Raw genomic sequence first — 17,700 nt, 5'->3', positions numbered from 1 at the left:
GGTTTCCCTAATTGACACCAAACTCCATAGGATAACAAATTGTGTTTAGCTCCCGTATCTAATAAGGCATTGTATAGTGCTTTCCCATAGGGGCTATTTAGCTCAATTGGGTATCGTAGGGGTGGCTCAGATTCTAATGAGTCATCATCTGTGTCCTCGAAAAATGCTTGCATGATTCCCAAATTAGCCTCTCGTTGGCGTCTAAGACGTTGTTGTTCTCGAGACTCAACTCTTGCTTGGATTTTTCTAAGCTCTGCTTGTTCCTTGCCAGCCTTCTTTTGATGGATAGCTTGCAGCTCTTTCAATGGTTTCAACTCCATCTAGAGCCTCCACACGAATTGTACCTTGCCGGGTAATTTCACACACTCGATATGGTCCCTTACCAGCGTATTTCAATTTCTTCTTTTCATTACGTACCCCGTACATAAGAACTTTATCACCAACCTTGATGTCTTTATCCTTTAAATGGCTATCAAACCACTTCTTTCTCCTATCCTTCTCCACTAGAGCATTTCGCACAGCTAATTGCCTCTCTTCATCTAGCCTTTCCAGGATATATAATCGCTCAACTAAGGGGTTACCATCCCAACCGTCTTGAGAAGCTACTCGAAGACTAGGAATGACAAACTCCCATGGCATAACTGCTTCTTGGCCATACACCATCTTAAACGGTGTGCAATTAATAGCAACTTTATACGTAGTACGATAAGCCCATAAAGCTGATGTAAGCTTTAGGCCCCAATCAGTGCGATTAGCCTCAACTGTCTTTGTCAAAATGGAGATGAGAGTTTTGTTGGTAATCTCAGCTTGGCCATTTGCTTGGGGATAATAGGCTGTAGACTTGTGGTGAGATATCATGAAGTTTGATGTGAGTTCTTTTATTACTTCATTTATAAAATGAGTTCCATTGTCACTCACAAGTTCAAAGGGGCATCCAAAACGTGTGATAATGTTCTCAAAGAGGAACTTAGCTGTTGTTTTTGCATCCGCCTTTCGTGTTGCTTTTGCTTCAGCCCATTTGGTTACATAGTCGGTAGCCACAATGATATATCGTGATTGCGTGTTACGTGTAGCCGGACTAATCGGTCCTACAAAGTCTAAGCCCCACTTTTCAAATGGTTGGGTTACCTTGATGGGATGTAGAGGCATCCTATCCCTTCTTTGTGGCTTGTTGAAGCGTTGGCATTCATCACATCCCTTTGCAAAAAGTGATGCATCCTTAAACAGAGTGGGCCACCAATAGCCTGACTGTCAGATCTTTCGGGCAGTCAACTTTCCTGAAAAGTGACCACCAGCTACGCCCATGTGTGCCTCTTGTAGAATATATAAATACTCATCCTCGCGGGCACAGCGTCTAAGAACATCATCTTTTCCTCTCTTATAGAGAGTTCCAGCCTTGATTAATTTTCGAGCTATATCTTTTCGCAGCTCTTTGGGTGGAAAACCATTAACTAACAAGTTAACAATCTTTTCACTCCATTCAGGCATTGTCTCAACAATGAACAAAGGAGTATCAGGAAATTCATCATCAACCCCCGTAGGAGCTTCGCCATTAGGGATACGAGATAAATGATCCGCCATGACATGTTTTCTCCCAGGCCTCACAACAACGGTGAAGTCAAACTCAAGAAGAATTAACAACCATCGTGTAATTCGACCTGTGGAACACGGCTTGTTTACCAAATATAGCAATGCTTGGTGATCAACATAAAACACAAACTTGGTAGCAAGAAGGTAATAGCGAAATTTCTTTACTGCGTAAATCATAGCTAGACCTTCGCGCTCTGTAGTAGTGTAGTTCATCTCGGCATCATTTAATTTGCGACTTGCAAAGCTAATAGGGTAGTCCAATTTATGTTCTCCTGGTTGAGTTAGAACACACCCAATAGCAAAATTTGATGCATCAATATGCACATGAAAAGGTACATTCCAATCAGGTGTTCGCAGGATTGGAGCACTTGTTAGGGCCTTCTTTAATAACTCATAAGATTGATGACATTCTTCCGTCCAGTGAAACTCGATAAGAAGCTTGTACAATGGACGCGCTATCTCGGCAAAGTTTAAAATAAACCTTCGATAATAACCAACATGGCCCATAAATCTTTGAACTCCTTTATAGTTCGTAGGTGGTGGCAAATCGGCAATGGCTTTAATCTTACTCTCATCTGTGGATATCCCGTTCTTGGACACTATATGCCCTAGAATGACTCCATGCTTAACCCAAAATTGGCATTTGAAAGGGTTCAATGAGATGCGATAAAATCTGCACCTTTCAAATATTTTTCCTAGATATAACAAATGCTTCTCCCAAGAAGAATAAACACAAAGGTCGTCTAGGAAAGCTTCACAAAACTCCCTTAGAAATTCTTTAAACGCAGTGTTTATTAATCGTTGGAATGTAGCAGGGGCATTTGTTAAGCCAAAAACCATAACACAAAATGCAAACACTCCAAACTCTGTGATAAAAGCAGTTTTAGCTTGGTCCTCTAATGCAATTGTGATTTGATTGTAACTAGAGTGTGAAGGGAATCCTTGATGGTGGCACTGGGGTTAGCATTGTAACTAAAAATTGATGGAATCTATGGGAAGACCTCACCTTGGGACTACAAACATAGTGTTAAGGATGTGTGCGCGTATGTCGGACTTGTCAATGCAAGGAACTTGCTGATACACCGCGTGTGAGCCACAAATGGCTCCGAGCACACAACAAGCCTAAACTAGTAAGCTCAAAGAAGGCGATGGTGTGTCACTCACCGCTCTGCGCTTGCGTCGTGGAGGATTCCTTGCCGCGAGGAAGAAGGAGCCGCCGCTTCGCTGCGCTCAACCGCTTCGCCGCCGCCGTGCGCCTCTCCCTAACATAGTGATAATGCACCTCAATGTGTGTGTGCTCCTTGCCGCACTGTCGAAGCAAGGGACTTGCCAATACACCGTGTGCGAGCCACAAACGGCTCCAAGCACACAACAAGCCTAAACTAGCAAGCTCAAGAGAACAAAGGGTGTGTCACTCACCGCTCTACGCTCGCCTTCGTGGTGGATTCCTCGCCGCGATGAAGAAGAAGCTGCAGTCGTGCCTCGCTGCCGCCGTGCCTTCGTAATGCTCGATCGCACACACACTCTCCCTCTCTCTCTCTCTCTCTCTCTCACACACACACACACACACAAGGAGGTGAAGAAGAAGAAGATGGAGATGGAGATGGAGCAATAGCACTCTTCAATTGCACAAATGAGAGAATGAGTAAAAATTAGGTTTAGTTGGCTTTTATAGGAGGTCACCCCATTCACACTTGGGTGCCCATGCTTAGCCAACTAACCCCTTGAATGTCCAAGTTAAAGTGCGCCTCTCATCGGCGATCACTCTACCTTTCCCTATTGGTCCGACAAGCCCGGTACCTGACTCTAAATAATACAACGTTTATAGATCATAGGGTGTCCGTGTGTCGTGAGGGTTAACATGCCCCCCTTCCTGATGTAGATTCCATCCTCGGAAGCTATTAAGTTGAAGCTGGGTCGTCGAGGTGGAAGAGCATTTGAGATGAATGTCCTTAGCCTTCTTCAGTCACTGCAAAATCAAACAACATTGGCACAGTAATTGCAATTTCCTAAAAAGCATATGCAGTTTTAGGTAGACACATTGATTGGTCAAAGAATTTCAAACAATTTGGTAGCAATGAACATTAAATTGCAATGTAATCAAATGCATAAACAGATGTAAAGGTAGAAAATTAAACAAGTCTGGGGTCGCTAATTTGACGATCGAAAAGCACTAGAGATCGAATATTAATACCATGGGTAAGCTTCTTAATTTTCTGTGGTCAATTAAGTTGTTTAATCGCGAGAGCCAAGTATTCATGTTCGAGGGCTGACTAGAGGCTATATCTAGAAAACCTTGTAGTTAAGCTACCATAAAAGGAATTTCTCATGAAATCATCGCCTGACTGATTACTTTTTCTTTGACCCCCCAAAGTCTTTTCACATTGATTCAATTATGATGTGTGTGCTTATTTTGTATGCCTTGGGTTTTTTGCTTTTCAAGGAAAAGCGCCCACACTGGGAACCTCTAGGGCTCTAGTACCATAGGCGATACATGTGAGTGAAGTACCAATTTAAGCCAGGATTTCTCTTCCAGCGTAAGATTTTACATTGTGGCACTTTGATTTTTTGCTTGTTCATTTTCAGCATTTTAATTTTGTAACTTTGGGAGGTCATATAACACTGTTACATTCCCCAGGCTCATCACATTAGTAAACTCCCTTTATAATACTTAAGCTAAAGGTCACTAGTGTTAAGCCCACTAGAAAGCCCTAGTACATTTCATACAATGCTGCTTAAATCGGATGAAGAACCTAAGTAACCATTGCTTATTAGGAAGGCATTCCCCATGGTATTAAGAGAAGATTTCTAATACCTAGCTTGGTCAAACTAGCTTAGTCGGACTGCTTGATTTTTACACCTAAACAAGTGATTATGACAAAACATTACATTGAATTAAATGTTTGATACTAAGCCAATGCGCTGAATATTATGCTACCAATCACAATCAAAGCAGACAATCATAGATGCAAAAAGATAACGGCAATGCTAATGGACAAGAAACACCTGTTTGTGTTGATGGTCGTGCTTGATTTGAAGGTTCCATGAAGGTCCAAATCCTATCAATAGCAACACGCTCCTGTACACACTAGGAAACAAAAGGAATACCTCCAGGAGGCACATCAGTGGGAAAAATTAAAACTCCTAAAAAACAAACTCAAAACACAATCTAGACCCCTAACCTACCTATCTGTCACCCCTTTTAGAATCAAGGAAAGGATATTATATAAACCGGGTGGCCACCCTAAGGCTAGGCCTCTATCCTCATCATCTAGATAAATAAAATCGTTGTCCGTGAGGCCATAGTCTTCCTCGGTCTCTATTAGGTCCTCTTCATCATCCTCTTGTGCAAGCATGCTAATCAAGAACCTCGTGATGCGTGGATACTCATCTTGTGCAAAAGAATAAGCATGTGCCATTGGAGACACATTCGCTACTGGGTAGGGATCACTAGTTAGCCATAGACGTATCAGCCATTCTAACTCCTCAAAATTTCTCTCACATGCAAGGCTCTCTATCAAATCCCATTCGCAAGAAAGTATAGGGTAGCATACGTAGAACACTTGTTGAAAAGACAAGGGGTACCTTTCATCAAAAATAGAAGTGCATGCCTCTGGTGAAGTAGCCATTTCTGACAAGACAGATAGATTTGGTTAGGCCTTTAAAACATAAGAGTTGTTTTTGTGTGTTGCTTGAGTTGACACGGTGAATTTGGACTTATATGTAAGATCTGATAGGGTGCTCTCTCATTGCTAGGCGCTCTTGCTCTTTACTATTTTTGTTTTTTTGTGAGTATAAGGCTATATATATACATTCCCTAAGATCGGAGATTGAGAGGTCAGGGAAAAAGGTTGAGAGGGAAACAAATGAATGATGACTGTCAGCAAACACTCCCCCCTTCCTTCGGTAGATCATACCGTTTGAAATGAGCTTGTCACCCTTTCAAACCAATTGTTCCAGTTGGTAATAGGTGAGGATTTTAACCAATAGTTTTCGACCTCCCTATGTGTTTCATCTAGTTGCAAGGGTGGTAAGGTACTCTCCCATGATTTTATTTGCAACGTTGTTGTAGGTGGTGAACTTACCCCGGAAGGTGCAAACTCTTTCGTGCTTGGATGGATATGTACAGTGGTAGGTGGAGGTTGTGTCGAAGCTTCTATTTGCGTATAGGAACTACATGAAGAGCAAGAAGCTTCATTTGATTTCCCTGTTCCTGAGCTAGGTGGAGCAAATCGTTCTTTCTTTGGTACCCAAACTAGCTCTAGAACGGGTGTGTAACATTCCATGATTTTTTCCTTTCCGCGATTTTCAATTTGTTTTGGAGCCACAGGATTGGGTTTACATGGGCCAGGTGACAGGTAAGAGCACAATCTACGTTTTGGCACCCAGATTTGATCATTTCCTTGATAGTAGCCTTGGGCTTCCAATAGTCGTTTAGGGATCCATCGCAACGTTTCTTTACATTTCTTGGAGTGAGTGGTACGGTTCTTACTAGGTTTCCGTTTTTTTGCATCAGCTATGCTCACTACAGAGGTTTTAGGGACCCACTTGTATGTTTTCTCTGTTATATTAGGATGGTTCTTGTGTGTCTCAAGCTTTCTTTCAACTACATCAGTTGAAGCTCTAGAGAGTTGGGCTATGGGGACGTATGGTTCAACCTCCTGGACATGCAATGTCTTGGGTTTTATTTCCTTGGGCAATATCTCAGGGACTATGGCTTGAGTGGTAGGGCTAAGAGTTGGTTTTTGCGTTGTAACACCCCCAGTCCCCCAATCAATAGTGCATTTGGTGGCTATCATCCACGTGCGGCCTAGGTTTATATTACCCTCCATAGTTCCAGTAGGCATGACCAAAAAGTCTTGAGCTACAACCCCATGGTCATAACTGACAGAAGTGTGCCAGATTCCAAAAACCGTAGTTTTTTTCTTGTTGACACCCTTGACTTGGATAATACTCTCAGATAGAGGTGGATTCCCTAACTGAAACCACACCCCATAGGATAGCAGATTGTATTTAGCACCCGTGTCCAATAAGGCGTTATATAGCACTTTTCCATAGGCACTATTTAACTCAATGGGGTATCGTAGAGGTGTGTCAGAGTCCAACCCATCCTCTTCGATTTCCATGTGGAATGCATTTGTGACCCCAAGGTTAGCCTCTCGTTTTTGCCTTATACGTTGTTGTCGCTCCTTAGCCTCAGCTTGAGCTTGTATCTTGTTTAACTCGGTTTGTGCTTTGGCGGCCTTTTTTTGATGAATGGCCCGTAGTTCTTCTTGGCTTAAAGGATCATAATATCTTTTGAATTTACTCCCATTGAGGAATCCAATGGTTTCAACTCCATCAAGAGTTTCCACACGAAGGGTACCTTGTGGGGTAATTTCACATACTCTATATGGTCCTTTACCAGCATATTTCAACTTTTTCTTCTCTTTACGTACTCCATACATAAGGACTTTATCACCAACTTTGATGTCCTTGTCCTTCACATGGCGATCAAACCACTTCTTTCTCCTATCCTTTTCCACAAGAGCATTTTGCACAGCCAACTGTCTCTCTTCGTCTAGTTTTTCTAAGATAAACAAACGCTCGGTTAAGGGGTTACCATTCCATCCTTCTTGCGAAGCTACCCTAAGACTAGGAATGACAAACTCCCAAGGCATAACCGCTTCTTGGCCGTATACCATTTTGAATGGCGTACAATTAATAGCCACTTTATAAGCAGTACGATAAGCCCATAGAGCAGATGTCAACTTCAAATCCCAATCAGTGCGATGAGCTTCTACCGTCTTGGTTAAAATAGAGATTAGAGTCTTGTTGGTGCTCTCGGCTTGTCCATTAGCTTGCGGGTAATAAGGTGTAGACTTATGGTGGGATATCATGAAGGTCGTGGTAAGCTCTCTTATTACCTCATTTATAAAATGGGTACCATTATCACTAACAATTTCAAAAGGGCAACCAAATCTTGTGATAATGTTCTCAAAAAGAAACTTAGTTGTTGTCCTCGCGTCAGCTTTTTGTGAAGCCTTAGCTTCAGCCCACTTTGTTACATAGTTCGTAGCAACTAGAATATATCGAGATTGAGTGTTGCGAGCTGCGGGACTAATTGGACCTACAAAGTCTAAGCCCCATTTTTCAAATGGTTGGGTTACTTTAATAGGATGTAAGGGCATTCTGTCCTTGTGCTGTGTGGTCTTGTAACATTGGCACTCATCACACCCTTTTGTAAAAAGTGATGCATCCTTAAATAAAGTTGGCCACCAATAGCCTGATTGCAGCACCTTTCTAGCAGTCAGGTCCCCTGAAAAATGTCCTCCTGCTATGCCCATATGTGCTTCTTGCAAGATATACAAATATTCATCCTCGCGGGCACAACGCCTAAGAATATCGTCCTTGCCTAATCTATACAGGGTTCCGGCAATCAAACAATAGGGTTCACATTCTTTTACTAGCCTTCGAGCGATATCCTTACGAAGTTCCTTGGGTGGAAAACCATTAACTAAAAAGTTAACAATGTTCTCACTCCATTCAGGCATAGTCTCAACTATGAATAGGGAAGTATCGGGTAATTCATCATCAACTCCTGTAGGGGCTTCACCATTGGGTATGCGAGACAAATGATCAGCCATGACGTGCCTTTTACCGGGTCTCACTACAATCGTGAAATCAAACTCCAGAAGAATTAACAACCATCGTGTGATTCTTCCTGTGGAGCATGGCTTGTTTACCAGATACAGCAACGCTTGATGATCCACATAAAATACAAACTTGTTTGCCAGAAGGTAGTAGCGAAATTTCTTTACTGCATAAACCATTGCCAAACCTTCTCGCTCTGTAGTGGTGTAGTTCCTTTCAGCATCGTTCAATTGACGGCTTGCAAAGCTAATGGGATAGTCCAATTTATGTTCTCCTGGTTGAGTGAGAACACACCCAATAGCAAAGTTTGATGCATCAATATGCACATGGAAAATGACATCCCAGTTAGGTGTCCTTAAAATCGGAGCACTTGCTAGTGTTTTCTTCAATTGTTCATAGGCCTGGTCACACTCTTCAGTCCATTTAAATTCAATGAGAAGCTTGTACAAAGGACGTGCTATCTCAGCGAAAAATAAAATAAACCGTCGATAATAACCCACGTGTCCCATGAACCTTTGAACTCCCTTGTAATTGGTTGGTGGTGGTAACTCTAGAATCACTTTAATTTTGCTCTCATCGGTTGAGATACCATTCTTGGATACTATATGCCCTAAAATAACTCCATGCTTGACCCAAAATTGGCATTTGAACGGGTTCAATGAGATACGATATAACCTACATTTTTCAAACACCTTCCGCAAACATGATAAATGTTATTTCCAAGAAGAGTAAACACAAAGGTCATCTAAGAAAGCTTCACAAAACTCTCTCAAATATTCTTTAAAAGCAGTGTTTATTAATCGTTGGAATGTAGCAGGGGCATTTGTTAAGCCAAAAGCCATCACAGGAAATGCAAACACGCCAAATTCTGTGATGAAGGTAGTTTTAGCTTGGTCCTCTAGCGCTATCGTGATTTGGTTGTAGCCTGAGTACCCATCTAGAAAGCTATAAGCTTCCTTGCCTGCAACTCTTTCGAGTACATGTTCGGAATATGGTAGGGGGTAATGGTCTCTTCTAGTAGCTGCATTAACTTTTTTGAGGTCCACGCACACCCTGAGTTTCCCATTCTTTTTTGGCACGATAACTATTGGCGACACCCATTCAGAGTGTTCAATAGGATATATGAACCCACATTTGATAAGCTTTTCTAGTTCTTCTTGAATGATCTTTGCGTACTTAGGATTCATCGGGTAGGGTCTTTGTTGTACGGGCTTCGCAGTGCTAATCATAGGGATTGTATGTTGGACCACAGAAGGCGGAACAACTTTCATATCATGGTATGTCCAAGCGAATACGTCCTTGAATTCCTTGAGAAGCTCTTTGAGGACCGCCTCTTCAACTTCTGTGAGGTCTTGGGCAATAAAAACAGGTTTTGATTCTTCACCGGGGTCAGCTAATTCTATTTCTTTAACTATTGCCGGACCATCATAGATTCCATTATTCCCATCGATAGGTATTCTTTGGTCTTTTGTGTACACAACCTTTGCTTCCCCTGTGGTGTAAGATTTGAAATGTTCTGGTGCAGGATGCAAGTCTGTGGATTCTGGTTGTGCGTTGGTTTGTGCTTCCATTTCTGCTTTCTTGTGTTGTCGAGCTAACTCTTGGTTTTGACGCCTCCTTGCAGTGCGGCTCAACTTTGGCTTGTCTATGATCTCTAATTGGGCTATGTCATGGGGTCGTGGTCTACACCACATAACATTTTGGAGATATTCACCCCAATTGTCTACCAATTTTCGATGAGCATCACATGCTCCTATATAACTGAGCCATTCTGCTGAGGATCTCTTCTTGTTTATCCTAGCACGTACATTGGCTCGATATCGACGCCTCTTAAGGTTTTTCTTTTTCTTATTTGAGACCTGCTTTTGATTTGCATTTAGATCCGGCTCACTAAAGGAGTCCTCATTGGTGTCCTCTTCACTCTCGGAGGAGCTATCATCGGTTGATGTGCTCGGTCCTTCCGAATGTTTTGACTCTGAACTTGCTCCACTCTCTAATTCATGAGATTCAGAATCCGTTTCACGCTGGGAGTCAGTGTCCAAGTCGTGTTGGTCAAAGTCTTCTATTGAGCTATCGGTGTCACTGTCAGATTGGTCCACAATTGCCTTGCCCTTAGAAGATGCATGTATGGCACTTATCATGTTCAGAGGTGCAATTTGTGGTACCTCTTCCCCCTTTGGTGTGACCCAAGTGGTTCCTCTATTTCCCCAGGTATCTATGGTTGCAGCTAGGTGTACCCAATCCACATTGTCCGACTCAGTCATCCCAGGTAGGATATCCATATAAGGAGAATCTTGGCCAATGTCTGTATCCTTCTTACAAGTGTAACAATATTGTAGTGGGGCCGAGTGAACTGTGGTGTCAGAGCGATGATCAATAATGGTTTTACTCCCTAAGGGGTGTACCTTACCAGTCACCAAATCCACTCTAAGGACAGAGTCTTGGAATTGCAAATAGACATGATTTTTAGACCAATCGTGAACCATTTGTGCTTCCCTCATGAATGGTCGTCCTAAAATCATTTCATATGACATAAGGTGTTTAGAGAAATCCATTACAATGAACGTATGTCGTACCTTGTGTCCTAGAACTTTGATCTTAAGATCCTTGGGCATCCCCATAGGTTTGGCTATGGTACCATTTGCCATCTTTACCACAATGTTAGTAACACTGAGGCGGGGTTTTCCCATGGATTCCCAACAATCTTTTGTAACGATGCTAACTCCCGCACCACCATCAAGAATTCCCTTTATAGTTAATCCCTTGGTAGTGATGGGTAGGGTCGCATTAGACTCGTCGCCTTCAAAATACTGCCCTAATTCGTTAATGGGTACCTCGATCACAGACTCGTGTCCATCTAAGTCAAGTGATTGCACATGATTTTCCTCATCAATCATAATCGAGTCAGGCCTATTTGGTTGCGCAAACTGCGGTAATCCCGTTCGTAGCTCTCCGTTAAGGAATGCTCGAAGTGCAAGGAATAACTCAGGATCTCCATACAGCTTTGCTATGATCGTGGTTCGGACCTCAGAAGACATGAAGTCCACTAGTTTGGCAACATTCATTGGCGTTTTGCAGGGTGTAGGTCCTTGACTAGGAACTGGTGAGGATGGAATCTCATATTCCTCAATGGGATCAGGTATTCCTTCGTTAAACATCCTTCCCAACAAGAAGGGTGTATGCTCACTTTCTGATGTCCCGTCCTCACTCCCTTCTTGGATGATACTAGATATGGCTAACGGTCTATGGTTCATGTGGGGTGGATGAACTTGCGTGGGAAACACTGTGTCATGAATTTTGATATGCATGGGTTCTGGTTCTAGTTTCCTTTGAGTCTCCTCCACTAAACCTCTTAGATGTTTCACCTACTTAATCTCGTCTACAGGGTTTGGGTACGTCCCAATCTTCTTTTTACGATTCTTCCCTTTTTGCCCCTGCGGTTTATCTTGGGGGTCTTGGATTGGATTTGGAAACACTTGTGGTGTTTTCAGAGGCTCTTTATGGTTTTCTCTTATTCGGTTTTCATTTGGTTCCATGTTACGGTTTTCTTTGTCGGTCTTTCCCTTTGTGGTATTGGTTCTAGTCTCCATTTTCTCGACTGAATCTGAATCATCCTCGAGGTCATTCATATACACGGGGTCATCTCCTGTTCCTATGTTTGTTTTGGAACTTGGCTTTGAATTTTCCGTATTCTGCGACTTCTTCCTTCGTGTCTTCTTTTTCTTTGCTTGGATAACTGACGCGGTATCTCTCTCTTCGAGGATATGTCCTGGCCCTTGAAGCATGGACCGTGTAATCGCATAAGCGGGTGCGACGGGTGGCATTGGCGATGTCACACTAGCAATTTCGACCAAATTTAGGGGTGTGATTTTAGGCGCATTTGGGTTATAGGGACATTGGGCAATCAAGTGATCTATGCCACAACGATTACATGTGAGTATTGGCATTGCAGACGTGCTCCCTTGATTCATTTGCATCTGTGCAGCATTCTTTTGCAGCCTAATAGGGCACTCCGCTACTCGATGTGGTCCACCACACTCGTAGCATTGAAGAGGTGGCCTCCTAGCCTGGGTGTTGATATTTTGACCTCTGGATGCGAGAGCAGCAGCTTGATAAACCGGCTTGACTTGTCCCCAACAATCTTCCATGTAGTATATAGGACACTCTTCCAATGTATCAAGTCCGTAGGCAATACTAGTGTCTATTTCCTCCTCACAGCCATCTGCATAAGCATTAGATGGCTTGCAACCCACTTGGTTCATAGGGGCGACTCTTGGATGCGGGGGCTGCGGTCCTAGCACAGGAGGTGGTAGCGGTGTAGCTTGTACAACATTTTGAGGTCTAGGGACCATGTGTTGTGGTAGTTGCTCAACAGGTGGAGTAGGCATCAATACAGGAGCTCGAGGCGCATCCGTCCAGGCTACAGGTGGTCTATTTGCCATCATACGTTTGATCATTAAACAATCCTTAGCTTGGTGACCATACCTACCACATGCGTTGCAAGTTCCATTAAATTTTACTCTAAACGTAGGGCACTCACTAGTGCTATGTGGACCTAAGCAAATGGAACACCATTGTTGCTCCATTCTTGGATACATGTGACTATTTTGAGGGGGTCGATTATCCTTAAGAGACTCTTGGATTGCCTTGGTGAGGTCTGTCAAGAATGTTTCAAATACCTTTGGCTCATTGGCAATGGGCTTTGCAGTCATGGGTTCATACTCAATGGCTTGTGAGCTAGTGGATCTCGTGTCAGTAGACACCCTCATGCCTGCTATCATCAAGTTGTCCTCTAATTGGATTGCATTGGCAGTGACATCTTTCCAGGTTGTGATACCTCTAATCACTAGTCCATTATAGATTCCTTCATTCCTCAACCCTCGAATGAATCGATCAAGCAGTTGGTTATTGTTGAAGCGCTCATTTACAGGGCAGTGAGAGTTTAAGTGCTTTAGACGACTAATGAAGTCCCTTACTGACTCTCCTTCCTTACGTTCGGCCTTCTGTAGCTGAGATGCTACACCCCAAAGCACACCTTCTCGTATGTACTCCTTTAGAAACAACCTTCGAAGGGTAGGGTAGATTGTTTTCTCGTCCACCCTTAGGGTTCTATACCAATCTCCAGCCTTCCCACTTAATGTCAAGCTTAAGGCATTGCACTTATGTAGTTCATTGCGTTCCCCTAAGGAATCACATACTTGTTCAAACACTTCAATGTGTTTCCTAGCATCTTCGTCCCCATTGAATTTTTGCGTGAGTTTGACAATTTGTACTGCCTTACTTCTAGGCTCTCTATCAGATGCATGACGCATATTTTCCGCGATAGATCGACCTATGGTTTGAGCAAACGCTGCCAAGTCACCTATGTGAGGAGGTAGGGTCGGTGGAGGTACTCTTGGAATCATATGTGGGAGAGGGACGGGTGCCGGTCTTGGCATATGTGTGGATGATGCAGGATATGGAACATAACCGGGCATAGGTCCACTCGGATAAGGGCTAGGGAGCGGCACTGGAGGAGCATAAGCAAGTGGTACTATTGGAGGTGTGGGGGCCATGTGTGCATAAGGGGCTAGAGGCACATATGGTCGAGGCCCCATATTAGGTACTACGACACTAGGTAGTGGCACTACGCTAACCGTAGATGTCATCGGTACATTCTCTGTCAGGCTTATCCCTGGAGTGAGCACTGTGTTTTCCTTAATAGAGGGTTGAGCCAAGTTAGGGAAGCTAAAGTTTTCGCTCGGAGGCTCAGATTGCATAGAGACCCCAGGTGAAATGACGTAAGATGGGTCCATGGGGCTCATTAGAGGAGTCTCCATTTGTGATAGAGTAGGCTGTTGAGCCTTGCTCGTATCCAGAAATCTCATGGGGCCAGTTGAGAGTATATTTACCCCTCGGTTTTGCCTTTCGGATTGAATAATGCCATGGATAACATTACAGATCATTTTCTGTTGATCTTCGATGCTCGTGGCACTAGAGGTGGATTGTACAATCTCTATCCATCCTACATGGTAGGCGTGGCCAGAGTGTAGATCCGTCAACACCTCAGTGTGGAGGTCGTATGTCCAATGATCATTAATGAACAATCCTTCTAGAGTCGACGTGTTAACGGTTTCTTGTGAGGTAGAAGCAATGTTGCTCCCCGTGGTTTTACTTGTCACCAACGGTACTCTAGAGGGAACTTCTGAAGGAGGCAGCTCAACAGGGCCTTCTTGGTAAGAAGTTGGCAGGATATCCACATGGACACTCTTTGGGGGTGTGGGATCCACGTGCGATGTGAAAGGAGAGTCCACTTCCCCACCCCCTTCGTGTGCTTCATTTGCATCAGGTTCCGAGCGAGTAGCTCTACCTAATGTTTCCATGAAACGGCTAAACATACTAGTACTAGGCTGTGGAGCTTCGGGAGGTGCATGGCCTTCTCTCTCAGTGTTTTGGGTAGGGTATGCTTCCATGATTTCTGAGTCGGAGAAGGAATCACTAGCGGCTATTTTAGGGTCTTGGGTGGTGCTACCTTGTGTCCCCGCTGAGGGTCTAGAGCCTATCGTGGATGGGTAATGGGTGTCCGTATGAACAGAGGCACCCTCAATATGCTCGTGTTCTAGCACCCGCCCAGAGCGTAAGTGCATGTGCTTTTGATACCCTAAGGTGTCAAAAAGCTGCTCTAGGAGGCCTTGTGACTAGTTTTTAGCGTGTTTTTTGTTTGTTTTTTTGCTAGATTTTTTAGAGCGTGTCGTGGAATGGGCCGTGTGATAGCTCGAAACGAGCGTATCGGTCAGAGGGTCGTGCTGTGCTTTACAGCCCTCCGTTTGGTCACTCTATGCCCTCGGAATCCCTAAAACTGTCAATTTCCAGTAGGGAACTAGGCCCAAACTAGAAAGTCTAAGGGTGCAAGTGGGAAGAGAAAGGAGGAGAGTGGAGGACTTGTCCCACATGCTCTCATTCTCTCTTGAGGGAGTAGGGTATATATATAAGAGTGAGTCCAGTATATATCATAAGATTGAGGACTGAGGCTTGGGCTTGGGCTTGGGCTTGGGCTTGGGCTTGGGAAAACGATCCCGATCTACCTTTTATACAAACCAACCTGTCCGTTTTAAGAGTCACGTTTTTTATTTTCGAAAAATTTAGCCGACCGCTCGCTCGCGTTTTTATTTTTCGAATTTTTTTTTATTGTTTTTTTTTTAAATTAAATTTTTTTTCCAGAAATTATTTTTTTTTCTTTTTTCAACAAAAAACTTTTTTTTTTTTTAATGCAGAAAATACAGAAATTGAAAACGCAAAAATTGAAAATGCAGAAAATTGAAAAAACGCAGAAATGCAGAAAATTGCAGAAATTGAAAACGCCGAAATTGAAAATGCAGAAATGCAGAAAATTGAAAAAACGCAGAAATGCAGAAAATCGTAGAAATTGAAAACGCCGAACTTGAAAATGCAGAAATTGAAAAAACGCAGACAATAGCAGAAATTGAAACTTGACAGCAAATGCAGAAAACGCAAAAAAACAGAATTCTCCACACACTCCTTCCCTGCCTTTCCTATGATAGAAATTGCACCACAAGGAAGCGTAAAGTGCTAACCGAGCTTAGTGTAGGGCATATCCCCGGCAACGGCGCCAAAAATGTGCGCTCCTTGCCGCACTGTCGAAGCAAGGGACTTGCCAATACACCGTGTGCGAGCCACAAACGGCTCCAAGCACACAACAAGCCTAAACTAGCAAGCTCAAGAGAACAAAGGGTGTGTCACTCACCGCTCTACGCTCGCCTTCGTGGTGGATTCCTCGCCGCGATGAAGAAGAAGCTGCAGTCGTGCCGCGCTCAACCGCCTCGCCGCCGCCGTGCCTTCGTAATGCTCGATCGCACACACACTCTCCCTCTCTCTCTCTCTCTCACACACACACACACACACACAAGGAGGTGAAGAAGAAGAAGATGGAGATGGAGATGGAGCAAGAGCACTCTTCAATTGCACAAATGAGAGAATGAGTAAAAATTAGGTTTAGTTGGCTTTTATAGGAGCTCACCCCATTCACACTTGGGCGCCCATGCTTAGCCAACTAACCCCTTGAATGTCCAAGTTAAAGTGCGCCTCTCATCGGCGATCACTCTACCTTTCCCTATTGGTCCGACAAGCCCGGTACCTGACTCTAAATAATACAACGTTTATAGATCATAGGGTGTCCGTGTGCCGTGAGGGTTAACAATGTGCTTTGTGCGAGCATGAAAAATTGGGTTCCTCGCAACTGCCAATGCGCTCTGACTGTCAGTGTAGATAGTGTTGGCAGTGTCTTGTCCAACACCCAAATCAGCCATAAGGCATGTGAGCCATACACACTCAACCGTAGCTGTGAAGACTGCCCCGTACTCTGCCTCACCACTCGAAGTGGCCACAGTAGGTTGCTTCTTGCTCAACCATGATATACATGAACTGCCAAGCATGAAACAAAAACCACTTGTGGACACTCGCGTGTCAAAACAACCAGCCCAATCTGAGTCCGAAAAAGCATGTAAGTCTAGCGGCAATGATCCCCGCTTGGGATAAAACAAGCCAAGATGTAAAGTGCCACTAAGGTAGCGGAAAATCCTCTTGACAGCCTGCCAATGCTTAGACCTAGGGCTATGCATAAATCTGCGGACCTGTGAGACTGCGAACTGAATATCCGGTCTCGTGTTACATACATAAATGAGGCAGCCAACAGCAGTTTGGTAAAGAGTGACATAAGCAGGATCGCCAGCATCATGTAGACTCAACTTCAAACTTGTTTCCTTGGGAGTGGCAATAGGTTTGCAATCCTCAAGTCCAAACTTACATAGCAATGTCTCTTTGTAGCTTTTCTGACACAAGGCAATACCACCATCACACTGCTTAAACTGTATACCCAAATAATGATGCAACAACCCTAAATCTTTCATCTTGAAAGTAGCATTCAAATCAACCTTAAATTCAGCAATATGTCTCTCATTTGGTCCAGTGATCAGCAAATCATCGACATAAAGAACCACAATGAGAAGTACATCACCCTCTCGCTTTACATACAATGTGCTTTCTGTTGGACTGTTACGAAAGCCTCGTTTGACCAAATGAGTGTCGGCTTTCTCATACCAAGCACGAGGAGATTGCTTCAACCCATACAAAGCCTTCTTACATCTGCACACTTTGTCCTCTTGTCCTTTTATGACAAAACCGCGAGGCTGCGTTACATAAACTTCCTCAAATATGTCACCATTCAAGAAAGCAGTAACAATGTCTGATTGATGTACATCCCAACCAAAATGAGCTGCCAATGCACATAGAAAACGCACAGTAGTCATACGACAAGTTGGAGCAAAAGTTTCTTCATAATCTATGCCTTTTTGCTGTGCATAACCCTTTGCAACAAGTCGAGCCTTATGGCGATCGATCTCACCATCCGGCTTGCGTTTCAACTCGTAAATCACTTCGTACCAATGGCCTTTTTGCCAGGCAAATCACATAAAGTCCATG

The sequence above is a fragment of the Adiantum capillus-veneris genome, chromosome 10 (genome assembly GCF_014529385.1).
Source record: "Adiantum capillus-veneris isolate H3 chromosome 10, ASM1452938v2, whole genome shotgun sequence".
Lineage (NCBI taxonomy): Eukaryota > Viridiplantae > Streptophyta > Polypodiopsida > Polypodiales > Pteridaceae > Adiantum > Adiantum capillus-veneris.
Note: the sequence above shows the minus strand (reverse complement) of the source record.